This window comes from Schistocerca gregaria, chromosome 2, assembly GCF_023897955.1.
Source record: "Schistocerca gregaria isolate iqSchGreg1 chromosome 2, iqSchGreg1.2, whole genome shotgun sequence".
NCBI lineage: Eukaryota > Metazoa > Arthropoda > Insecta > Orthoptera > Acrididae > Schistocerca > Schistocerca gregaria.
The window spans coordinates 245,563,442-245,570,020 of record NC_064921.1 but is presented as its reverse complement, the minus strand read 5'-3'; the positions used below and the strand labels follow the sequence as shown (position 1 = coordinate 245,570,020).

The following is a 6,579-nucleotide window of genomic DNA, read 5'->3' as shown; positions in this document are numbered from 1 at the left end:
TTCATCAATACTGTAACAAGATTCATCTAAAAGGAACTGCTTCAGATTTTCTTTAAACTTTGGCATGTTTCCAACCAGTGCCACTGTATAAAACCCCCTTCTGGACCATGCTTTTCCTTTTTAGCTCATAATGGATATCAAGTTTCGTTCGGGAGTTATAAGTGTGGTATGAGCTATTGATTTTGAATAAGTTGCTATTATTTTAAACAAAGCGCATCAGGGAAAAAAAAATGGGCAGGTGTTGAAAGGATTTGTAGAGCTCTAAACACATCCCTGCATGAGTGCCTAGGATGTACTCCACACATAATTCTTATTGCTCGCTTCTGTGCATGGAACACTTTTTTACTATTGGTTGATTTCCCAAAATATTATATCATAGGCCATAAGTTGGTGAAAATAGCCAAAATATGCTGTTTTTATTGTGTTCATTTTCCTAGCGTCTGAAATTATTCTTCAGGCAAACGTTGCTGAGCTTAGCCTTTTTGCACAGATCTTGAATGTGGTGGTGCCACTTCATTTTGCTATCTATATGCAGACCCAAGAATCTGGAGGACTCAACCTTCAAAATCTCGTGCTCACCCATTTTTAGGTTCATATCATTAGTAACATTTATGTTAGAAGAGAAGTGAATGTAATTTGTCTTTTTTTAGGTTGACTGTAAGGTCATTGGTTTCAAACCAGTTTGTCAAATCTGCAAAAGCTTTATTTGCAGAGTCATTTGACACATTCCCTGAGAGATTATTTACTGATAAAGTGGTCGTCAGCAAACATGAGTATTTTCCCCTATTCTGTACATAGTGCTAAGTCATTTATAAATATCAGAAAGAGCAGTGGGCCCAATACTGGGCCTTGAGGTACTCCTGCAGTAATGGAGCCCCATTCTGAAATACCTGGCCACCATGCAGTCCTTCCACGATTACTTTCTGCTTTCTACCACACAGGTAGGATTCAAACCACAAAGCAAGTAGTGATCCAGCAATAAAGGACTAAATAAAGCTGAAGCGGTTTATCAATACCCAAGATGACAAAGTATATCTGAGGCCAAAACAAAAATCTACCACAGTAGTTGTTTGAGGGTGGAAAACTACCTACAAATTTAACACCAGCTGGCTTGTATGTGTTCTGACTAGTAAGCATTGTACAATTGTGACATATCTCCCTTGTTTTCATACAGGAACACATTTGGTCACCCTAGCAAACACTACACACCTTACACTCCAAGGGCTAAAAGGATTGCTTCATATTGATAAGCAGCTTTGAATGTGTACATTTCCCTGTACATTTGCCCAACATACACTCTTTTTGTAATATTATCTTAGCGGAAATGAAAAAAATTCCATCGCATTTGGCTAAATTCGTCTAAGAAGACCACTTCAAATCTACACCAAGTTAGGTTAAGTATTGGTCTATGGTTATCCCACATAGGAGACGTGGGGAATTTTTGTTTTCTTACACAATCTTTATCTAGTTATAACTTCGTCCCCTTCAACATAATCCTCCACAGATATAATACATTTGTGCCAGTGCTTTTTCCAGTCTTTGAAGCACTTCTGGAACTCACTTTTCGTTTTGGTATTTAGCTCCTTCAGCAACTGTGTGTTTATCTCGTCAATGGTGGCAAAACTACATCCTTCCATGGTTCTCTTCAGCCTCGAGAATAGAATGAAGTCGCATTGGGACCATGTCCAGCGAATACAGTGGGTGTGGCAACGTAACACTTTTTTGTATAATAAATCATGAACAACCATTGAGGCGTGAGGGGAAACATTATTATGATGCAATTTCCATGAGTGGTTTACCACATTTATGGTTGTTTTCTTCGCATTGCATCAAGCAAACAGTACATAACTCCCAAGCAGTATTCCTTTTTGATGGTGCAAATGTAAAACAAGAACTCATGATGCACTACCAAGTGTGATCGAAGAAAGCAGCGAGAAGAACCTTCACAGGTGATTGAACGTGTCGAATTTTTTCCCTTCTTGGTTCTTCAGGTGGTTTCCATTGAGACACTTGCATCTTGGTCTTGACGCGATACGACTAAACCCACGTTGTCTCCTGTTCTGGATCGTTGTCAATTTCATTCAGCAATTCCTGAGCAATATTCACGCAACATCTTTTTTTGGCGAAATTCAACAAATTCTAGACAAACTTTTCGTGCCCAAAACATCTGAAAATGGCTGGCATGAGGCGAAGAATATTCCAGCATTATCAGCGACCCCTCTGATGATGATTCTGCGACTTTGAAGAACCATTTTCATTACTTCTGCCTCATTGTAGACAGTAATTGTCATAGGATTCCAGAACAGTCGTTGTCTTCAATGTCTTTTCGAACCCCTTCGAAACATACCACTCAAACTCTTGTCTGGGTTTACACTAGCAAGTCGCTTGCAGAAGTTATTGCTAGCCGCTTGCAGCTGTGTTTACACAGCAGCACAAGAATTAAGCAAGATTCTTCCGCAAGTTCTTTGGCAAGAAACTTGCGTCAACAACTTGCTGATACTGTTCACATATGCTTTCAGTACCACTACGAGTGTCAGCCGAAGTCTAAAATGACAAGTAGGCAGGTGAGATATGCTGCAACTCTTGTAATTGGAATCCAAAGCTTGAAAAAGAAAAAGAGGAGTATTTGGGTTACAGAGTAGATAATGAGAAGATCGCAAAATGGTACCTGTAATAACCTTTTGCAAGAACTTAGTATCGAGAGCATGGATACTTTTGCAAACCTTTGCAGAATGTCCTCAAATGATTCTGAGTATTTGTTGATGTTAATAACACCCATCATATCAAAACGAGACACAAACTTCGACACTGCTACTTTAGCAAAGGAACGTTTGCTAGTCACTCTATGACTTATAGCTACCGGTGAGCTACGAATAAAATAGGCATTTCATTTATTTATGTGAAACATACAACCAAAAAGTTTGAATTTTGAAATATTTTCTTTGGTGGAGACTCATACAAGTCCCTAATGTAGTTGTTTCATATTCCCGTCGGCACGATTTCTCTGATCGTACCCGATGTATGTAAAGCTTTTTTTAACGTCTTGAAAAGGGAAAATTATTTGAAGGTATGTGAAAACACAAAAATGACATTAAATTGTTATTGAAATAAACTGCATTTTACAGAATGATATGCTTATAAAAATGTTATTTTTCTAATGCTCATAAAATGGAAAGTGACAAGCTAAGTGAATAGAACATGTAATAATTACACATCGTCTTTTTCTAGACTCCTAAAATAACAAGCGAGTGGATGCACGTGGCAAAGGGTTGTGTCTTCAAGTTATGCTACTTTCTATGTACTTCTTTTATAGATGAGTCGAATATCGACGAGATTTCATTTAATGCGCTCATCTTCTTCACTCTGTCCTTAAAGTCTCGGTTATGCACTTTCCGTATTTCGGGGTACCTCTCCATGGCTTCAATGAAATATTCTGTATCCTGCTTCATCCATTCCCGTCTCTCCTCCATTTCTGAAATTTGTTTGCATATAATACATAAGATGGTTGCATAAAATTAAGTCACCACATTAAGTAAAATGTCAAATATCAGTGTTATGCAGACGACATACTTATGATAACTTGCGCTTCCTACTTGCAGGAAATAGAAATAAATCCTAAAAGCTGCAAGTTACTTGCAGATACTTCTTGCATGCTGACGTGGTGTTCACACTGGAAGCGGAAAACGTGCAGCAGGTTACTTCCGCAATAAATTGCTACAGTCGCAAGTCTACTTGGCGATATGTTTACACTCGCAAATCGCGCAGGCAAGTTACTCCGCGCAAGTAAATTGCTGCAATAACTTGCTAGTGTAAAACGAGCATTATCATAACTACAGTCAATGCTTCGGATGCATTGGTGCACTTTATTCCATGTTTCCATCAAAATTAATGCAAATTTCGATTTTTTATGTAAAAATTCGCTGTGCACTCGGAAACACACAAACCTTTTTCGCTGTAAACTGTAAACTAAATATTCAAAATAGATGAAAAAGGGAAACATACATCAGGAACATGTGTCTAACAATTTAAAAAAAGGTACTGAAAATCGGATGTTATAAGGCCTGCAAAATTAAAAAATTCCTGTCACCTTTTGATCGTACCTCGTAAAATGTGATATGGTCACAGCCCATTTCCTTTGTCTATTCTACGTATACATCTACTAAAGATGGGTCGAACTCGTTCATTCCCGTGAACTACTTCATTCATTTCACTCTTTGCCGTGAAATGTTCAAATGAAGTAGATCATTCATGTACTACGGAAGACTGGCGAAGTTGCCCAGTTCGCCGCTCAGCCTCGGCTACGCTCGCTTCGCCCCGCTCGTACAATAAAGTTTCGTAATACTTCATAATTTTACCAGCAGGTGGCCGAACTATGCAGTAACGTGCACGCAACGTTTTACGCTCTTGCAGCGTCTGAATTAAATAGAACATGGTCGAAAGGGACAAAGAAAAGATAAACAGAGAAGCCTGTCACATATAAAGAAGGTATTACATTTAATCTTGCTCGACATTTTCTCATGAAGCGCTCAAAAAAGTCTTTATCTGCCAAATGAAACATAATTTGTTGTATTCATGGACTGAAAACTAGGGCTACCAACGAAATGCAGTGTAATTTTATGTTCCTTTTAAATTTTAATGCAAAATAGAATGAGTATGTTTACCACTGTTACAAAGTCTATATACGTACGTTAAGTAATTATTCGGGACCTTTTCCTGTAGATTTTATTTTTGTTGAGAATAATAACCCTCCAGATTCAAAACGTAAACTGTCATCTGTAGTCACTGGTAAGATTTCGAGTAAAATCCCTCTTTCAGTGTCATTAACAAACATTTCATTTTCATGTTGGCTGTGCGTGCACACACAGACAGCTTCTACGTTTGTATCTTTAATATTCATTTGTCTGCAAGCGCTGCGAACGGTAGGCTATCCGTAGACGTGAAGTTAAATTGCACCAATAGTCACGGGTAATGATGACAGCACTGCAGGAAGCAACTGACACTGCTTTCCCCTCACGACCCCAACCCCTTGTAAACCTATCGTTCCCCACAAACACCACGCGATTCGTCGACAGGCAGTAGAGGGAGGACTGAAGCGAAGGGAGAATGAGTGACGTAGCGCCGATGTAGCGGTAGAGGGGGAGGGGAAGAGAGTGAGTGAACGAACTAGAAAAAAGTGTGGAGTGTTCACACTTCACTAGAGTGAAGCGTTCATTCGAACGACTCATTCACAAGCTCTCCATCACTAACATCTACACTCCGCAAACCGTTGTGAAGTACTTGGCAGATAATACTTCCCATAGTACCACGTGTTAATGCTTTACCGTATAACATTCATGAATGGGGCTTAAAAATCTGTGTGTGCACTGCTATTATATTTGCAGATAACACAACTGTGCTCTCCAAGGGGCAACACAGGTGTAGGACAGAAAGCTGTAAACTGTGTTAGTGAACAAGTTAGCATCTGGAGTATAAACAACAAACTATCCATCAACACTAACAAGACTGCTTCGTTAATCTTCCACGTTACATAAAAACAAACCCCTTTCAACTACCTGGAACAGAAACTAACACAGAATTCAAATTTCTGGGTTTGTGGTTACAAGATAATCTAAAGTGAGACAGACATATTGATGCCTTATATTTGCTACAAGCCTGTACTGGACAGGAAACATAACAAACAGGTGTATAAGCGGACAAGAAAACAAATTTCCCGAATTTCCAGGTTAAAAATACTCTCTTCCCTGGGGGAAAATAAACTTTTTCCGATTTAAGTGGCAGTATACTTTCCCTCAGAACCGTAAAACTTAACAATCCTTTGAATTGTAAAGGTTTAATAAGCCGGCGTAGAACTTTTTGTAAAGAAAAGCAGCGCGTTTTGGAAAGATCTTTGATACGCAGCAACATATATGCTGCATTTTTTCGTATTACGTTGAGTTGCACATTTTAATATTATGAAAGTATAAATTCGAATTACACCAAACACAGCACATTAATTTCCGAAGAACTGAAACTGAGATTGCGATATGATTTTGTAAGCCAATCATATTCATGTCCCATGATCTAGCCAGCCAATTGTTGTTGTTGTTGTCTTCAGTCCTGAGACTGGTTTGATGCAGCTCTCCATGCTACTCTATCCTGTGCAAGCTTCTTTATCTCCCAGTACCTACTGCAACCTACATCCTTCTGAATCTGCTTAGTGTATTCATCTCTTGGTCTCCCTCTACGATTTTTACCCTCCACGCTGACCTCCAATACTAAATTGGTGATCCCTTGATGCCTCAGAACATGTCCTACCAACCGATCCCTTCTTCTGGTCAAGTTGTGCCACAAACTTCTCTTCTCCCCAATCCTTTTCAATACTTCCTCATTAGTTATGTGATCTACCCATCTAATCTTCAGCATTCTTCTGTAGCACCACATTTCGAAAGATTCTATTCTCTTCTTGTCCAAACTATTTATCATCCATGTTTCACTTCCATACATGGCTACACTCCATACAAATACTTTCAGAAACGACTTCCTGACACTTAAATCTATACTCGATGTTAACAAATTTCTCTTCTTCAGAAATGCTTTCCT

The 6,579-nt window shown here is 38.9% G+C and overlaps 1 long non-coding RNA gene across 1 annotated transcript; it reads right to left on the bottom strand.

Annotated features, from left to right (window-relative positions):
* Positions 1-3,086: 3,086 nt before the first annotated feature.
* LOC126336783 (uncharacterized) lies at positions 3,087-3,686 on the bottom strand. The gene is made up of 2 exons (XR_007564996.1): positions 3,571-3,686; positions 3,087-3,472 (listed from the first exon to the last, which is right to left on the bottom strand). It is a non-coding gene; the product is annotated as an uncharacterized LOC126336783 (long non-coding RNA).
* Between the last annotated feature and the right edge of the window lie 2,893 nt (positions 3,687-6,579).